A 20,013-nucleotide genomic window follows, 5' to 3' on the forward strand; every position below is an offset into this window, starting at 1 on the left:
GACATATTACCCAGCCGGAAATGCTCTTAAAGCCCTGGAAGCTAGCAATGTTACCCTGTGGCCGGCTTTCGACAAATATCATCAACACTATAACCATCCCAAAAAAACATAATTACCTCGGAGGCAAATGACAGGCGTCGCATCTCCCCACCGGAAATCCCCTTAAGACGGCCGGGGTCGCCAATCATGTTGTCCTGACACTTGGTCAATCCAAGCTCCTTGATCACTTCCTGCACACGTTCCAGACGTCGCGACCGCGAGACCTCATTCTCCATCCGCAATAGCGCCTGAAATACCCAAATGTAGATTCATAAAAAAGCGCTTTAATGACACAGATCTATAAAAATATAAAGAATGTTAAATATCGACACCGTATGTATGAATAAACGTCGTTCCCGGCCAGTACCGGACTGATACGCAAATTAAGAGCCCAGTTAAATATTTATATTTGAGTCAACATAAAATAAAAGGCGACGGAAAAAAGAGGGGCGGGCGGGGATGATAACCTAGCAAATAATTTATAGTCGCCAAAGCGTATTTAAAAGATACTCTTGATCCAACGAAATAAATGCATAACCTATCAATGAATAGCACCTGTTACTGTTTACTGTTTTACATCACATACCCTGAAGGTCAAGTGTTCTTTAACTGTCATTGTGGCTATAAATAGATCATCCTGTTGAACGTAAGCCGAGATGTTCCGAATGCCGGAACCGACGTCGACGCCGTTAACTCTTATATCACCGGAAGCCGTCAAGGACTGTTTATACGTTGTGTGATGGTATTCAGGAGTGTTGTTTTTCCTGAACCACTGAAAAGTGGAACATATTCTGTTTTCTTTATGTAAACTGTTTTCATTTTGGCTTAAAGTGACACTCTTATTCAAAATCAATACAAACACATGTATAACAAACATAAATTTTGAGTGTTAAACTTTTAACTACTGAATAAATAATGCATTCATGGAAAATATTAATCATTGACAACAAGATTGGAACCGTGTATTTAATAGCTAAAAATGCAAACGTATTATACAATTGGTGAGTGCTACGGGATTTACTGTGATCTACTATCGTCTCATTAGGTAGAAATACCATGTTTTCTGCACATTTGTTTTCAAATTAAACTCGGAATCCTTCATGAGAACCATTGTTTTTGTCAATGACATTTATTTATCCTTTTTGACATGTTAAAACAAAGTGTTTAATTGTGGTAAATCTTATTTGGGAGTGCATCTATAATGGATGATGTTTTTCGATACCAAATAAGGTAGTCCCTCAACGAATTTGTTGACAGATCTTGACAGAAGTTATAGCCGTGGTACTTACCTGGCACCGATAATGGCCACGAGAGTTCCTGGCTTCACTATGCCGTACACTGAAACAGAGAATAAACATGCTACACTGAAACAGAGAATAAACATGCATGGTCTATAAATAGCGGCTCAATTGGTACCCGTTGAATCAATAGCAACAATATGTTAGCGCGGTCGTAGCTGGGACAAAACTATTGACGTCATTTTCGACAAAAAAAAAATAATCCGGAGTAACGCCGAAAATAACGGCATACAGGGAATTTCAGAATACTTTTTTAAATCACCCTTCTTATTTTTATATGAGATTTGAAATAAAGGGTTGCTATTCATGCTAAAACAACGTACCGTCACGAAGAACGTGTTTATGGGTTACGCTAGGGTCGGGACCCCGGAAGCACGCGCGGTTTACGAGGTTGACGTGAACGTTAACGTTATTCCAGGATAACGTAACTGTCTCCATGGAATCCACCATACTATGGTGCGCATCATTCCTGAAAATAGACGGATACAGAATTGAAAAGTATTTAGGTGAACTGTTTCATTGAAATGAATTGCTTGATTGCATATCTGGAGTTTATTTACTTATTCGACGTCTGAGATTATATTTTCTTCTTTTCTGTGACGCCTTATGCCCTTTTTTTGTAAAACTGTAGTCCATTTACTGCAACACTGCGACCTCTTCAAGAACGATTACTTGGACTCTATAGCCTATTGTCAATCGTACTTTTATTATAGGCGATGGACCAATCAAATTGACCGAGAGCGAGGTTTACCAAAATCGCGTCGACTCCTGAGAATTATGTGTAGACGTCATCATATTTTTAAACAAGAAAAAGGTTAATTTTCCCATATTCCCTTTAACACATTTAAAGAATTTGAAGTGCAGACCTTCATTTTTAGAATAAGTGAAACAATATGATTCCTTACATTATTGGCGCATCCATTTTGGATTTGACAGACACAATGACCGGATGTGACGTCAGAGACGTTCACGTCGTGTACGGCGTCAAAGCGCGCCAATTTAAAATTTGTTACCTATTTTTCCGTAGAATCTGTTCGAATGTCACAAAAAAGATACTTATTATAGACCGATGTTGAGGCGTATATACATATATATATATATATTATTAACATAGTGGTTCAGACCTCTTGTGATACTTAATATTCATATACCTTTCTTCTTAATGTAAAAGTACAAGACTTAAATCCAAGGGACATCAATGATTGGAGGCCATTTTTTCACGGTCACTCTGGTTGTCTCCCTTGACCCGAGTTGGTTCCCTGCTTCCAGTATATTAGTGTTAACTAAACTGACCCAATAGTTTACATGTATACATGTATATTTAAACCGCATCCACGTTGACAATCAGAAGACTTTCGATTACTTGTACTACAATACTTTTTACTTTAACACAGGAAATGCCTCATTTTAAACAATGTCTAGAATAATTATACAGAACACAATGTATGTATATACATGTATAATAATTATACAGAACACAATGTATGTATATACATGTATAATAATTATACAGAACACAATGTATGTATATACATGTATAATAATTATACAGAACACAATGTATGTATATACATGTATAATAATTATGAATTTGAATCTGTTGTTTTATACAATGTATGCATAAATTTCTGAATGTTTATATAATGCACCAGTCGATTGTAACCACGCCCCCTCTCCCCCTCCTCCAGGTCCGTTGGAATACCGGGGACAGCCGGGGAAATGGGCCGTGTTTTTACCTTTCAGGTGGCCTCGCAGTGCCGGATGGATGCGGTGTTTTGTCTTCGCGCCAAAAATAGCGGGGTGATTGGACCTTACTTAGAGTCCTATGGGTGTGGGGGATTTGGCGGGGATTTTACCAGCAGTTCGTCCCCGCAGGACGGGCATTTTACCCGGGCTTGGCTTGACCGAAAATCAAAGTCCTCGCTATTCTCCGGACCTGGGGGCCGTGATTACAATTGACAGGTGCATTATCAGTATTGTTTTATTTCGTAGCCATCGCGACTGGCACCTTAACAATAGCTTGCTTTTCATGTTGTATCATACGAGCATACCGTGAATAAAATTATCTCTGTTAGGTATAAAATTATTGTGTTCACACACGTTATTAAGTAAAAGTCAGGCTGTTGTTAGTTGTAGCTATATTATAGCCGTCCATTTATTCTCATTTTTGTTTTCATTTTGTGCACAAACTTGCGAATAACTTTAAACAAACCTAAAAACTTATCAAGACATACATGGATTTCCCCATAGAATACGTTTAAGAAGGTTACCAAAATAAATGATTTAATAGGATGCATCTAATTATGGTTTGTTTCCAAAGTCAAACTTTAGACACACACACAGACAAACACTATTGTTAAATTAAATTATTCCATTCGTTTTACAAACGTAAATAGTGTGAAAGATGGAATAATTTCGAAAGGTAATGGAAATTAGCAAAATTGATCATCACACCTCAAATAAAAAGAGTAAAAAGAACATTTGCAGTTTTGCCACTAGACTTGCGACCGTTCGTATTCATTGCCCTCGTGCAGCTTGTGTTTAAATCGGAAAACCGCTGATACATGAAAATCAAAATCATCAAAATAAACGTATGACCCATTTGAAAAATAGTGCCATCAACATAGGACAAAATATAATTTCGACCACTATAGCATGTTTTATGACCAGAGTTCGTGTATACAAACAAAAATAATTATAAATGTTCAAAGCAAATGCTGGAATAGTAGCAAAATTTCGTGAAGATTTTGGTATTGTTGTTCAGAGACAGCCGCTTTTAACATCGCCAGCTAAAATACACAAGAATTAGCATTTAAAAGGCATTAGCTAAAACATTTTGGAGGGGAGGCCTTAACCTCCTTTCCAAAAGCGGGGTGGGTTGGGGGTGGGGGGGGGGGGGGGGGCTGTAAGTATCCCTATAGCGTCTATTAAACACATTCAGTGCACTGTTTTACATGCTAGATTTTCATCCATTTTTAAAAAATGAGAGCGGGGAGAGGGGTGACTTATTTATTTTTTATTTATCTTAGAAGACTGGTTCAATTGAATATGTGTTCATGCTCTTTTTTATTGCATAGGAGACCATATACGCGAATTTCTTGACGGACCATAAACACGATCGTAACCATTCTTCCATTTATACAGGTAAATGATACATGTAGGTATGAATAAACGCCGGTCCCGGTCAGTACCGGCCGGTACGCAAGTACAGATCATAGTTCATTATTTTCATTAAAGTCAACACATTTAAGGGGCAGTGAAAAAAAGAGGGGGCGTGCGGGGATGAAAATATAGCAATTAATTTCAGTAGTCGCCCAATAATGCATGCGAGCGAGAGATAAGCTGAATAACTTTAAAGTCACCGTCTGTCAAAGAAGTGATTACGTTTTGCCTCGAAACACTCGGTCCTATTATCTTTCAACAATCGATAATTGGCTAGTACTTGTATATGTTACCACGGACCTATAAACCGTGATTTTACTTAGAATTTCACCTTGTTATCGGGAAATTACAAGAAACAGATTTCTGCGCGTTTCTCTCACCCATACATCCGTATATAAACATCTTAACGTTCAACTAAGAATAATAAAACTGTCTTAACCTGCGTGTAAATGGATGTTACTGCCCATTGTGTTAAGAGGTGAATGTGAAAAGGTTCTAAGTGACATTAAATAAACAAGCAGATAGAACATTTTCCCTTACACCTCTCGATATACAATAATGTACCAATCAGTTGTAACCACGGGTCCTCCCAGGTCCGGGGGTATCCCGGGGGTAGCGGGGGGAAATGGGTCGTGTTTTTACCTCTTAGGTGGCCCCACAGTGTCGGGTGAATGCCGGGTTTTGTCTTCGCGCCAAAAATAGCGGGCAATGGGCCTTATCAGGGTCCCTGGGGTGCGTGGGCATTTGGCAGAGATTTTACCAGCAGCTCGTCCCCGCAGACCGGGATTTTTACCCGAGCTTGGCTGGACCGAAAGTAAAAGTCCCCGCTATTCCCCGGCCATGGGGGATCCGTTGTTACAATTGACTGGTGCATAACGCATGAAGGTGTTCGTATGTTGTTGATTTAAAACTTGAACAAAGTATGGTGTGTATACAGTACAAAACAATTTCTCAAAACGTACGCACTGTATAATGTAGTGTGTAATAGAATAATTATGTCAACTTAAACTTATTAAAACAGAAACCATTACACGTACATATAAACACCAATACAACAGTAACATCCTACAGCCAGCAACACATGTTACTCAATATAGGCGTTCCATCTTTTAACCTTGCGTGAACTGTCTTGTTGTTTGGCCGAAGGGATATTGATGATCAATAGTCAAATTTTCATGAATATTCATATGCTACATCAATGAACTAATTAATTAACACCACCTGTTGTAGGAAATAATCATATAGACGATGCGATGTTTAAAGTTCAGCATATTCATAAAATACAGATTTATAAGATTATTGATATTCATAATCCTTCCTCATCTCATGAATTATAAAATGATACACTAGCGGATCCAAGAGGGACGCAAACGCAGCCCCCCCCCCCCTTAAGAATTGTCCAAGTTTACTTTTTATTTCAATATAGGAAAAAAGTAATAAAATACGCCCAAAATGTACCATTTCGGACTAGAAATTGTTAAATTGGGGGAGTACTCCATAACCGCCCTGCCAACACTTTAAGCCAAATATAATTCCGTTCTGAGGGAGGTGCGCACGTCAAAAGATTATGTCCCTAAGTTACGCCCCTCTAGCACCGAGTCATGGATCCTACCCTGAGCTATTTCATTTATCGAATTTTGTATTTGTTACATTTTCGTCAATGTTGATTGATTTGTGTTTATTCAGATTGAAACATACCAAATATAAACACAGTGTTTGCACTCAGAGTACATTAAACAACAGACATTAGGCTAAAGGATGTTTCTTAAAGCTTAAACCCTAATGTTATCCAACTCAAATATAAAACACCAACTCATACATCAAATACAAGTTTCATTATAATGCTTTTAGAAACATATACGGTTGACAACACAGTTTCACGGCGTCAAAAATATTTGCATGTTTATCTGGCTTCGTGATCTATCATTCATTCACAGCAATGTTTCCCGCTTTTTAAGGGGAGGGGTGGGGGGATCTAGCATTAATTCACAGCAATGTTTTCCGCTTTTAAAGGGGGACTATCATTCATTCACAGCAATGTTTCCCGCTTTTTAAGGTCGGGGTGGGGGGGGGGGGTGTGAAGGGGATGATTTGGGGTAGAAATGTTCTCATGAAATTAATATGAATACTTATTCAATAATTAACAAATAAAAGTATACATTAAATTGTTGCTCAGCAATTAGCTCAATAAAAATGTGTATGTGTCATGGTCACGTAAGGACATCAAGGTCTTCAGTGTTTAATAAGAATATGTGATGGAATTAAATAAAACCGCGACCCCTTTGAACAAAAAGTGGTAAACATGGGAATTCAAGCTGAACTCTCATAGATTGACTGTGTTGCCACCTATTTGTTTAGTCTTGGAACGACCAAAAATTTACATTAATGTCTGATGTGATATCAGTGAAATACAACTGCCGAGAAAAAATCAGATAGAGGTTTTTCCTATTCACGTTCAAAAACTGACGTTTTATTGCTAAAGGTGTTACTAACGCTTTTAGTAAAATTAAATATTTGTCAGTTTACCAAACGATTGATATCTTTTCAATTGTGAGTTATCTTATAAAACTGAATTGAAGGGTCTGGTGCCAAAATCAGCTGATTCTGGGACAAAAATATGCAAAAACGGTTAATCTGTGAGAGTGCAACCTAGCTTGAGCAACCTTGCCTAACAACTTTCTAAACTATCTAAACCAGTTAAGGTAAATAGTAAAAGACTCAATTCGACTACCTAGATCACTCATTTGACACGGACCAGTGGCGGGTCTTTTGTGGGTGGGACACAATGGCCCGTGCTTACTCACCCCTTCCTCCCTCCACCCCCATCCCCTTGCCCGACAAATGAACCCTAAACAAACATCTTATTATAGCTTTAAATTGACATTTTTAAAATAAAACGCTGATATGTAAAGTATCGCTAAGGGCAGTAAATCTAACATTACTATAGTTCTGTTGACGCATCATCGGTATTCTCCCTTTCTCCTCCATTCCATTATTTTTGCAATGGGCAGTAAATATAACATTACTATCGTTCTCTTGACGCATCATTGTTATTCTTCCTTTCTCATAAAATGCGTTCGTATTACTTGGTGCAAATCATTCGGAGCTGCCATTTTTTTTAGAAAACAACCTCGGATGTATGCCGGTACATCAGTTGAAGTAATTTTTAAATTATTTTTCTATTATTTTAATCATTAATTATAAGTAGTGTTTTAGAGTTGTATTAATTGATCTTAGTATAATTGATTGCCAGTAAAGTGTATTATTGCAAAAATAATTAAGATACCCAACAGTTAAGTCATTAAGTTTAACTGCTAAATAAAATTACTACGCGATATACTTGCAGCGGACTTAAACGTATTGCTTTTTAAGGATGTAAGCCGTCCAAATAAATCCGAGATTGTTTTCGATAAATATGGCCGAAGAGCTCCGAATGGATGCAAATACATTCATTTGGGTATATACACACCGACCTAGCTGGTCTTTCTAAATTTAACATATCCCTTAACCCCCCCCCCCCCAAAAAAAAAAAAAAAAAAAAAAAAAAAAAACCTACCACCTATAGTATGACACATTTTGCACGGCCTTATAACGTGTAATCAAAGGGCAGTAACTGTAGTATATAAAACATTACTACAGTGTGTTTGATTCACCGTCCATATTCTCACTAACTCATAAATATTTGTGTTAAAATTTTGTGTTAAATCGTTGACTGTGTACAGGCAAAGATCCCGCTATTCCCCGGACCTGGGGGGCGTGGACAGTCAATGTCCCCGCTATTCCCCTGACTTTTGGGCGTGTGTACACTGTACAGTAAAAGTCCCCGCTATACCCCTGACCTTGGTGTGGGGTACAGGCAAATATCCCGCTATTTCCCGAACCTGGGGTGCGTGGGTACAGTCAAAGTCCCCGCTATTCCCCGAACCTGGGGTGCGTGGCTGCAGTCAAACTCCCCGCTATTCCCCGAACCTGGGGTGCGTGGGTACAGTCAAAGTCCCCGCTATTCCCAGAACCTGGGTGCGTGGGTACAGTCAAAGTCCCCGCTTTTCCCCTGACCTGGGTGTGTGGGTACAGGCAAAGATCCCGCTATTCCCCGAACCTGGGGTGCGTGGGTACAGTCAATGTCCCCGATATTCCCCGAACCTGGGGTGCGTGGATACAGTCAAAGTCCCCGCTTTTCCCGAACCTGAGGTGCGTGGGTACATTAAATGTCCCCGCTATTCCCCGAACCTGGGGTGCGTGGGTACAGTCAAAGTCCCCGCTATTCCCCGGACCTGGGTGTGTGGGTACAGGCAAAGATCCTGCTATCCCCCGAACCTGGGATGCATGAGTACAGTCAATGTCCCCGCTATTCCCCACACCTTGGGGCGTGGATACAGTCAAAGTCCCCGCTATTCCCCGAACCTGGGGTGCGTGGGTACAGTCAAAGTCCCCGCTATTCCCAGAACCTGGGGGCGTGGGAACAGTCAAAATCCGCGCTATTCCCCGGACCTTGGGTGCGTGGTTACAGTCAATGTCCCCGCTATTCCCCGGACCTGGGGGCGTGGGTAAAGTCAATGTCCCCGCTATTCCCCGAACCTGGGGTGAGTGGGTACAGTGAATGTCCCCGCTATTCCCCGAACCTGGGGGCGTGGGTACAGTCAATGTCGCCTCTATTCCCCGAACCTGGGGTGCGTGGGTTAATTCAAAGTCCCCGCTTTTCGCCGAACCTGGGGTGCGTGGGTACAGTCAATGTCCCCGCTATTCCCCGAACCTGCGGTGCGTGGGTACAATCAATTTCCCCTCTATTCCCTGACCTGGGTGTGTGGGTACAGGCAAAGATCCCGCTATTCCCCTGACCTGGGTGCGTGGGTACAGTCAAAGTCCCCGCTATTCCCCGAACCTGGGGTGCGTGGGTACAGTCAAAGTCCCAACTATTCCCCGAACCTGGGGGCGTGGGTACAGTCAAAATCCTCGCTATTTCCCGAACCTGGAGTGCGTGGGTACAGTCAAAGTCCCCGCTATTCCCTGGACCTGGGGGCGTGTGTACAATGTACAGTAAAAGTCCCCGCTATTCCCCGGACCTTGGGTGCGTGGGTACAGTCAAAATCTGCGCTATTCCCCGGACCTTGGGGCGTGGGTACAGTCAAAGTCCCCGCTATTCCCCGGACCGGGTGTAAGGGGAGGCGTGGTTACACTTGACTGGTGCATTATAAACATTGAGGTCTCCTATGTCAATGTCTTTATGTTAGTCCAATACTTGAACATGAAAAATAGATTATATTTAATGGATAAAACATGTATAAACATATTGTAAAGTATCTTATTTTATTTGTTTTACTTGACGATATGATTAATAAATATATATTTTGCAAAGCGTTTGTCATGGTTATGTTTCATTCAGTGACTACCTTACTAAAAATATTACGTTTTGAGCATCTGAAATGTAAACATGCTGATAGTTTGTTTACGTATTTAAATAGCGTATCCGATTACATACATCAAAGTTATAACAGGAATATATAATAAAACATCACAGTGTCTTAGCTTGTGCAACACTGATCACGACGATTTTGAAAAATGATAATATAATTTGTTTAAGCTAAGGCCAATAAAAAATAATTGCTAAAAGATTTTAAATTATTCTCTTTTTAAATTCGGTCGAGGGGTTGGGGAGGGGGGAGGGGGTTAGTTATGTTTAATAAAAAAAAAATTCTTTTTTTTAATGACTGTTTCATCAATGTTCTGATGTTTTCATGCTATTTCTTATTGCATATTTATGTTTTTTCTTGACGAACTAGGAACAGCATCGTAACAATTCACTACTTTTACATGTAAATGTTTATATTGACACCGGATGGTATGAATGAATGAAATCCGTTCCGGGACAGCATCGGTCCGATACGCAAATACAGATCCCAGTTGAACATTTTTATTTGAGTCAATAAAATTTCAGGGGCGGCGCAAAGAAAGAAAGAGCGGGTATGAAAAACTAGCTATAAATTGAAGGTCGCCTACCAAAATGATATATAGATCGTTTATTGGATTACATGCCGTCCCATATTTAATGCTGCACTCTCACAGATATACCGTTTTTACATTTATTTTGTATTTTTTGTCTTGGAAAGAGCAAATATTTGCGTAAAAAATCGGCAAACCAATAATAAAAGATTGCTGACAAAAGATCAGATCGCAGATTTTTATATTTCGGTTCGAAAATTAATATTTTTTGGACTAACGGTTTAAGAAAAAGGCATAAAACATCAATTTTTGAACTTATATATAAAAATCTGCGATCCATATTTTAGTCAACAGTCTTATATGACTGTTTTGAATGCATTCTCGCAAAAATAGCTCGTTCCAAAAAAAAAAAAAAAAAAAAGTTGTCAAAACGTACAGCTTTAAACACGTCATATTAAAGCAGGTCAATGCGTTATCTGTTCAGTTTAAACGTATGGTTATTTAATGACACATGTTCAGTAGTTGCCACTCAAACTTAGGATTTAAAACGATAAAGGCAAAGAATGTTATCACTTCTTTACGTCTTCTATTTTGTATATTGACCCGTGACGTCACAATTAGTTCTCTACATGACTAAGTTCATCGAGTAACTATAAGTCGCTTATTGGTCTTGTATTGCAAATTCATCAAACTTATTTCTGCTGTCACTGTCGCTCCCTTCGATTCAATTAGTTTAATTCGAAATGCATCTTTAACCTTTATATAACCACAAATGAAAAACTGTTTACGCAACAAGAGTGCAGTCATAATGTAGTTATGACGACGAGTTATTCATGACGTCATCACTACGTATTAGCCATGTACCAAAGGCTCTTAGCCTATCAAAAAGTAATACTATGGGAACGTATTATGGCGTTTTGTTGTGGTTAAACTAGTTTTGGTTTTATATCAGTTTCATGAACTGAATATATGTTGTAACAGTTTCAAATGTTAAAATGAATTTTGAAATTTTCGAAAATCCCTCCGCATGCAGTGTCATCGTTTCGTTCCATCCGAAAATTTGTTCACTTTTAAAACCAACAACATGGCGAAAATGACATTTAGTTAAAACAGGCAGACAACCATCATTCAGAAATAATGGCAAATAAGGGCTAATCCATGATATTTAAACTGTACACAAAACCATGCATTTTTAATTTATTACTTCAAGCAAAACTTTCAAAACACGTTTCAACACCGCCGAAACCTTTGAAACCCAAACTGAAACAAGTTTGGTACCAACAAACACACCCTCAATGACCCTCGTCATGATGTGTAGAAGAATACAATACCCCAAAGTACAACAAACAAACACAATAATAGACCACAAAAAGGACTATGGTCGTGAGCTAAAAATATTACGTCGTATGACACACAGCTGTCGAACACTTTTAAAAAATAAAAAATGTTTCTACGTGTGGTGGCGAGTGTGATTAAAAGATCCATTTTTCTCATGGTGATGGCTGTCAAACGCAGCGTTTCCGTGTGTAGACGTCCCTGGTGGAAGCGGTAGTGGCACTACGTCTTTCTGTGGTGTTTTGACGTCCATATGACCACCGTTATGGCCTCGATGGTCGGTAGCAAACGGATTGTCCATAATAAATACAGCATTGTCAGTCCCAGTGGCTGTTTGCGCCATAGTTTCCTTCTCCGGGTGAAATTGTGTGTGTGTGTTCACTGCTTATGATGATAAGCGGAGGTTTATAGCTTTGTGTAAGGACCACACTAAGTTCGGCTAAAGATAAGAGCATACATTTTTTACCGATGTTTACGGTTTCACAAACTATTTCATACTCTCACGATTGTAGTTGATATGTTCGCCATACTACTTTAAAAAAGACAATATATATTACATGTTTTATGTAATTCATAAGCCACTGGTTTCTATCAAGATATTGCTATTTCTTTTTTTAATCTATCTGCATGTAAAAGTATAAGCTTCTCTATTCCGTTTTTTAACAAATCTGCTATGTAAAAGCATAAGCTTCTATTCCGTTTTGTAACAATTTCATGACAATGGGTGTCACATGGCAAATTCCGTTGTAACCCAGGAGTCATAATCCGAACGAGTTCCATCTTTTAACCTGTTTACATAATCGTTTTATGGTCACCTGTGGCCGTATCCAATAACCGAATTTGATCCAAGTAGAATTTAAGTGTATGGATTGAAGTGTAAAAAACCTAGCCATTAGATTGAATGGACTCACTGGAGCATATCGAAGGTTAAAACATGTTTGTGACGTCATCCATTGTTCTTTTTGTACTCATATAGGGCTATTGGACTGCGTTCCGTACTTCTTTTCTACTTAAACTGCCCAATATCTGAAGAATGGACTGTCAGACAATAGAAATAAAAGTATATCAAATTATGTACATCTATGCACTATCTGAAGGAAAATAACTTTGAAACCCTTTTTATTAAAGCTGCACTTTCACAGATTGAAGGTTTTGACAACTTCGTTTTTTTGTCATGGAACGTGCCAAATCAATGCGAAAATGCATGGAAACCAGTAATATAAGACTGCTGACAAAAAATCGAATCGCTGATTTTCATATTTAAGTTAAAAAATGATGTTTTATGCATTTTTCTTAAAATATTTACGCAAAAATTGGCTCATTCCAAGACAAAAAAATAAATAAAAAAGTTGTCAAAACGGTAAATCTGCGAGAGTGCAGCATAAAGATTTAATTATAAAATTCCATTTTTAGGTCGTAACAACTCAATGCCGATTGAAGATGTGACTGAGTTTTGTGCAGCCGTTAGGGAAAAGGAACATGTTGATTTGTTGTATGTCCCTTTAAGAGTAGAAAAAAAATAGTGTACGTATTATTAAGCGAATATTGCATAATGTTTACACATTTCGCTCTTGCTATATGCATGTACCCTAAGAAGTTTAATTTTAATGATGTTTATTTTAAATACTAACAAAAATAACTATTTACAATTTATATGAATATACGCGCAAAAGTATTTAGATTTGTCTAAGAGATGTCACATGATAAGTATCTTTTCAATGGATGTGACAGTGTCCAATAAGTTGACAATACAGCGCCATGAAATTCATGATTTGGACCGCGTTGTTTACATGTTTTAAGAGTTAAGTGAAACGCCTCAAACTGTCCATTATGTCAGCGAAAAAAAGGCTCGGCACTGTCTGCCTCGGACTGTTCTTTCCCTGACGTAATGGACAGTTTTCGGCCTTTCACCCTAATACGACTATACCCATAGCAGAGCTATTGAAAAAGTTTATTCGTACGGTTGTTAGTGGACTGTGCACGAGAATTTCGAGTAATCCCACTAGCCGTTACATTGTATTAAGAAAGGCCATGATAAAAATCTAATGTTTATCTTTCGGAAAAAAAATGTGTATGTATCTGTTAATAAACATGTATTTATTTATTTATTAATGCATTTATTTGCTCACTAATATATGCAATGTATACTCTTACCGTCGTTGAAGTCAGATACAGTTACTCGTTCTTTCTTCAAACGTGTCCTCTGACAGACGTAAGAAACCGTTTCGCTAGGACGAACTCCAATTGTAAGAGGATACTTTTGAAGAAAAGAAACCGTATATATTACATAATGAATGGAATATTATTGACGGCTACTCCATCATCACTAGTCATGTGTTTTCAAAGCATATCCAACACTATCTATATAAGGCCAAGGCCAAAAAAATTGTTTGTTTAGGTTAAACTTCCCAAAATTTCTAGGTAGGGTAGGTAGGTTGTTTTTTTTTCAAAATCTGTCGTTAGTTCAGAATGATTGCTTGCACATGGCAGTCTTTCCTACATTACTGTCATTGCCCGACTTTGTTTTATCATATAAACAATAATTCTGATTAAAATCTGCGTTTATCCGCCCTTTGCTCAGAAACGGAAAAAAATAGTCAGGGTCGGCGCATTTTTATAGGTAGGGTCGGGTTACCCGAAACAGACATATTTTTTAGGCCCAATATATATTAATTGTAAGTTATTCAATGATGCAGAAATTTACAAACTACAGAGTCGTGGCAAAGGCATGAATTGATGTAACATTAAAGATGCACTCTTACTCCCAAATAAGATTTAACACAATTAATACCATTGTTTTAATATTCCAAAAAAGATGTATAAATGTCGAAAACAATGGTTCTTATGAAGGATAGCGAGTTTAATTTGAAAGAAATGTGCATAAAACACTGTATTTCCACCTTGTGAGACTATAGTAGACCACAGTAAATCTTTTAGCATTTACCAGTCATTTAATATTTTTAAGTTTTCTGTTATTAAATGCACGGTTACAATCTTGTTACTAGTAATTAATATTATCCATAAATGCATTATTTAGTAAGTAGTTGAAGGTTTATCAGTCAAAATTGATATACATGTATGTAAAGATGTTGATTAAGAGTGTCACTTTAACAAACAATGCAAACACGAATTCAAATGTATGCAAAATAAAAAAAACAGTGTTTGATGTAACTAAAGCAATACATTTCATCATGTTCTAAAAAATAACCACAATGAAATAGTTCGAGAATTTAACCATTTTGCTTATCGATGTAAAACTTTAGCGCGCTGTATTGATTTGCAAAATACCACCACATGGATCAATCCTTTAATAAACATGTTTTGTAAAATTGACAAAAAGCCTTCATGTGTTTGTTCTCAAGTCATAGAAAATATTAATCTTTAAGTATTGTGCTAACAAATATTCCATTGGGTTCTTATGTACTTAACTTCGGAAGTTAATATAAACGTTTTTCGGCTTCCGAGTCATTCGCAATCAGAGTACCTCGACCACTTTCCTTCGATTATCATTATTATTATAATTATTATTTTTATTAATATTGTTATTATTATTATAAGTATTATTATGAAAAAAAAGATGAATATTTTTATTATTATTTGTATAATTATTATTATTATTACTATTATTATTATTATTATTATTATTATTATTATTATTATTATTATTATTATTGTTATTATTATTATTTTTAATATCATCATCATCATCATCATCATCATCATCATCATTATCATCATCATCATCATCATCATCATCATCATCATTATTATTATTATTATTATTATTATTATTATTATTACTATAATTATTATTATTATTATCATTATTATTATTATTATTATTATTATTATTATTATTATTATTATTATTATTATTTTTATTATTCTTATTTTTATTATTAACTTAATGAACTGCTTTTAGTTATGCATCGTCATACATCCATGACTCGTTGTATGGCGAAGATGGCCGAGGTGTTCCGATTGCAAGAAACGGAGCGATTGGGCAGGACAACATTAAAGCTGCACTCTCACAGATTCATCGTTTTGACATTTTTTTTAAGTATTTGTCTTAAATGTGCCAATTTTTGGCGTAATTGTCTGGGAAAACAGTGATATAAGACTGCTGCCAAAATATCAGATGACATATTATCATATTTAGGATCAATGTTTGATGTTTTATGGCTAAAAGCGTATCTAACGCTTGGAGAAAGATGAAATTTAGGCAGTGTACCAAACAATTGCGATCTGTTCTATTGTGTGTTATCTAATATGATTAAATTGAAGGCATTGTTGTCCAAATCTGCCGATTCTAAGACAAATACATATAAAAGTGTCAAAACTGATAATCTGTGAGAGTGCAGCTTTAAAGACCTAGTTCAATCCTTCTATAAGTGACCCCCCCCCCCCGAACCGTTTTGTACACAACCTCTGTGCATTGATCTTAATCTAATTGCCTAATTGTCTTATCAGATCTCTGATCAGAATATCCTTCTGTGCAGTGTTAGAGGTTTTATCTATAGAAATGGACCCTAAATGGCCCTGAGCCTATAAACGAATGAAACAGAAAATTTACCCCTACTGTGACACCATGCAATTAGCTGGAGATGCACAGCAGGGGATTGTCATGCAAAACATTTCTTAAACTAGGCCTTTAAGGCATAATCATTTTTGTTTTATCTTTGTTTTTATTTAAAACTGATAGTAATGTCCTAGATAAAATCACAAATGGCTAGTAATGATACAACTAATCCAAATTGATCCTTTTATTTTTACGAATGTGTCGGCTGCAGATCAAACGGTACAATTTATGACGTCAGAGCACGAGCGATAATTAGATCAAAGGCGCGTGGCAATGGTTTCTTTTTAAATCGGTCATTCGGATACCATATGATCCGATTTTACTCCCACGATTTCGTCAAGGCTGGTTAGAAAATACCATACGATTGAAAAATAATAATCAATAATCGTCGTCTTGGAACTTTCAAAACATGTTTGAATTCACTACAAATATGAATGAACCTTTGACTGTACGAAAATAAGATACGTAAAATAAATCCATGACGGCACAAACTTGTTCTATTACTAACCTACCTCCACATTAGAGAGCTCACAGTTGACAAGAAAATCGGCGATTTTCTTCAAGCAAATGAACAAATTTAGTTGGTAATTGACTGTTTGGCTTGAACATTATCACAGACTTGGAGAAATTAAAGTGTTGGACAAGCTTTAAAAATCGACGCCGTCTTATAATTGAGTCTATACAAAAACACCATATTTCATGGGCAAATATGGTAGTCGAAGGAAAGGTTATGATTTTAGACATTTAACAATGCTGTTTTTTCCTGACATTTTGTGAATTATAAAACGCTTAGATATAAGATAGTTGATATGATGCAACAGAATAGTGCAAGATCCTGTAACTTGAAATCGAAACTGTAACAAAAAAGACCGACCTACTCTTTTTTCACCGTGTAACCGGGAACACAGGTATTATATTTTTGGCCTAATGTATGTCGATCAACCTTATATATGGTATAATATTCAGTCGATATCAACTTAAAATATGTCGATCAACCAAATTTACGGCTTGACATTAAGTCGATTAACCTAATATATGCCAATCAACCTGATATATGGTATAATATTCAGTCGATATCAACTCAACATAATCATGTCGATCATCCCTATATATCGTTATTATTCAGTCGATTAATCTTATATATGTCTATCAAGCTAATATATGTTTTTAAATTAACATATGAACTCGATAAATTTAGAATGTGTTAGTTCCATTTCATGCATACATATATATAAAACATGTTTACTTTCAAAATGATTTAATATATTTTTGAAAAGACACTATTAATTCTTAAGCTATGTTTAGTGGTCAACAATATATTTTCTCCAATGAGAAAGGCAGTGTTTCTCAAGTTTTTAAATACACTTTATTTCAGTAAATTAGCAGTCAGTCTGATTTTATTTGAAGCAGGTGAAGCAGTAGTTATAAACAGTGGCTGGCCCAGTTATTGGGTGGCTTACACACTATAATGTAGACCACTAAAAGCGTAAAAAATGTTACTATGTATTTACACAAGATAGATGGCTTTGCCACCGCCTCACATTCTCATTCGTCAGAGGTTTGACATTGATAAATCTGATGTCCTATGCCATCATCGCTTTGGTGTTCGAGAATGCTGCGTCGCATCAAACAATTTTTTGTAAGTACATACTAACACTATTAAACCATTACATAGAGGCCTTTAAATCAATACATTACACTTCCAAAATGCATTGGAAACGTTAATAATACATCGACACGTGACCAAAACTGTTATCTGTACACCTTAAGGCATTTTACATAAGTATTTGCCGAACGAACTTGAATTAACATTCCCCCCTATTCGGCCTTGTCGGACGGACAGCCAAAATAACAATTAGAATCAATCGTAATACATGTATTTGCATTTCTCCTGGTTTATTTTTTTGGTGATAATAATGATTGATGATAATGATTTTAGATATATGATTTCCGCGTTTATTAAGAAAATTATTAATATTTTTCTAGTCATGTTTTACATATGCTTTACCTAGGTATTTCTTGCAAAACGTGGTCTAGAAAGGTCGACCAGTTCATAAAAATGAACGTCAATTTTATCGTACAGAAAATGAATCGTGAATGTAAATATTACAGTCGAAACTCGTTGGCTCAAACTCCTAGGGACTTCGGAAAATTCGAGCCAAGCAGGAATGCTTACATTCAATCTAAAGAAATCGGTCCTTAACATCGAGTTCGAGTCAACGAGGTATTCGAGCCAAGCGAGTTCGAGCCAAAGGTGTTAGACTGTATAAGGTTAGGAGGAACATCCTTTCAAGACTGTGGATATAGTAAGAATAGTTGTTGACCAGCAGTTCTTAATACTGTTACAGGGGGTGATGCGGTATGTCCAGTTAAACACATCTCCTTTGTGAATTAGTTAAATGGAGAATAATGGCTTAAGGGCAATCTGCAAGTGATGCTTATATACAGAGAGCTACTTAAAGGTCACCAAGATGTTTATAGCAAGTCTGAAGACCGTCCAAACGATTTATTTATAATGTACGGATAAGGTTCAAATGTTCACGATCACTGTGAAATTGACCTGCTGACCTCAAATTCAATAGCGACTCATCTACATGTCATGCCCAACGTCTCTACTAAGTTTGATGACCGCAGGCCAAAGCATGATATAGCTATCAATCGGAGAAGCTTTTTTGTGTTTAATTTCACTGCAACCTAGCTATAGGTTTGTGTCCTACTGACCCCGAATGACCAACGACCTACCAAGTTGAAGGACTTTAGACCCCAGATATATCTATTAAACAATCGGGCAATGTTTTGACAAAATAATAGTTCACAAAAATGCGTATATATTGTCAGGCCGCGTGAGCTACGTACATCTGTCCGTTTTAGCGATTTTGGAAAAGACATAAATAAGCAATTATAATAAAGAAAAGTCAAAAGGTCCTACGTGTAATTATATTTGTGGTGACCAACCCCATGCTTCTCATGATGTTGATCGTCAAACGCAGGGTTCTGATGTGTCGGCGTCCCTTGTTGATGTGAAAGTGACCCTACACCATTCTTTGCTGTTATCGCAGCGTCCCCTGCCCCACCGTTCTTGGTACTATCAGCAAACGAATTGTCCATAATAAACACAGCATTGTCTGTTCCTGTGTCTGTTTGCGACATATTTTCCTTTCCTGGTTGAGCTTTATTCACTAAGGATGCTAGTATTCCTAAGTAAGTGATCACCAGTTATGATGATAACGCCCTGTCAACCATTTAGTTCCTCTTGAGAAAAGACCAGAAAAGTCAACGATTTCGATGTAAATAGTTGTATACAGCTTTAAAACAGTCTTCAATACATCAACACGTTCATGAATAACTGGATGATTTACGTGTCTTTAAACTGTTTCACTTTCAATATTTGAACAACTTCAGCCTTTATGCCTTTAGATAACATTGTGCACAATTCCTTTATATAACAGAAACAATCAATCGGACGAGTTCTACCTTTTAACCTCCAATATTTATGCGTCCGTGAAGTAATATACCCGTATTAGTTTAAGGGTATTTTATTTCAGTCAGCGCGACATCATATCGGATTTCAAGTCGTATGTTTCCAAACTTAAGTCATAAATTTCATCATATCCAATGACACCATTCCAGAATTTACCCATAATCTATAACATCAAGAAA

General features: G+C 37.0%; 1 pseudogene; it reads right to left on the bottom strand.

Annotated features, from left to right (window-relative positions):
* LOC128223759 (protein white-like) overlaps positions 1 to 19,703 on the bottom strand; it is a 32,849-nt pseudogene extending 13,146 nt beyond the window's left edge.
* Positions 19,704 to 20,013: the final 310 nt, after the last annotated feature.

Source organism: Mya arenaria, chromosome 1 (genome assembly GCF_026914265.1).
Source record: "Mya arenaria isolate MELC-2E11 chromosome 1, ASM2691426v1".
Classification (NCBI taxonomy): domain Eukaryota; kingdom Metazoa; phylum Mollusca; class Bivalvia; order Myida; family Myidae; genus Mya; species Mya arenaria.